Source organism: Octopus bimaculoides, chromosome 25 (genome assembly GCF_001194135.2).
Source record: "Octopus bimaculoides isolate UCB-OBI-ISO-001 chromosome 25, ASM119413v2, whole genome shotgun sequence".
NCBI classification, from domain to species: Eukaryota; Metazoa; Mollusca; class Cephalopoda; order Octopoda; family Octopodidae; genus Octopus; species Octopus bimaculoides.
The window spans coordinates 30,585,873-30,586,494 of record NC_069005.1 but is presented as its reverse complement, the minus strand read 5'-3'; the positions used below and the strand labels follow the sequence as shown (position 1 = coordinate 30,586,494).

Sequence of the window (622 nt, the reverse complement as noted above, 5' to 3'; positions counted from 1 at the left end):
AGATTTTCTACAGCTTGGTACCATTTTTACAGCTGAGTGAACTGGAGCAACATGAAATAAAGTGTCTTGCTCAAGAACACAACACAGCTCAGTCCAGGAAGCAAACTCACAAATACCCCTTTCAGTCAAGAAGGGCCATGGAATTGCACCTGGAACATTACCCTCCGAGGCACAAGTCTGAGCAAGGCTGTTTATGGAAGACCAGTAGTTGCAAACGTATACCAGCCTCTCCTCTCCACAGAACCAATAATGTCCAAAGGAAAGGCAAAGGCTGAAACAGCTTTGCGTCAGTGACATCGCAACTCATTTCTATAGTTCAGTGAACTGGAACAATGTGAAATATGTCTTACTCAAGAACAAAACACAAAGCTCGGTCCAGGTATTGAACTCACAACCTCACAGTTGTAAGCCCAATGCTCTAACCACTGAGCCATGCATATTTTTTTTTGGACTATACTATGCTGATGAACGAAAACTAGATTTCATTCTAGTAATCGCAAAATCGGTCGATACATAGTTGAGTTATTTAAAAGAAAGTTGGTTTCTTTCCTTGCATTCGGTACTAAAATGTGTTTATTTGGGAAGTCTAGTGTGTGGCATTATTCTGTAGTAATGCCCTTAT

At 40.8% G+C, this 622-nt stretch overlaps 1 protein-coding gene across 1 annotated transcript in view; it reads right to left on the bottom strand.

Moving 5' to 3' along the window:
* The window catches only part of LOC106882907 (kinesin-like protein KIF20B), a gene marked incomplete at its 3' end in the record, with an annotated part of 48,114 nt that overhangs the window by 25,802 nt on the left and 21,690 nt on the right, over positions 1–622 (bottom strand). The gene's annotated exons all lie outside the window — the stretch shown is intronic.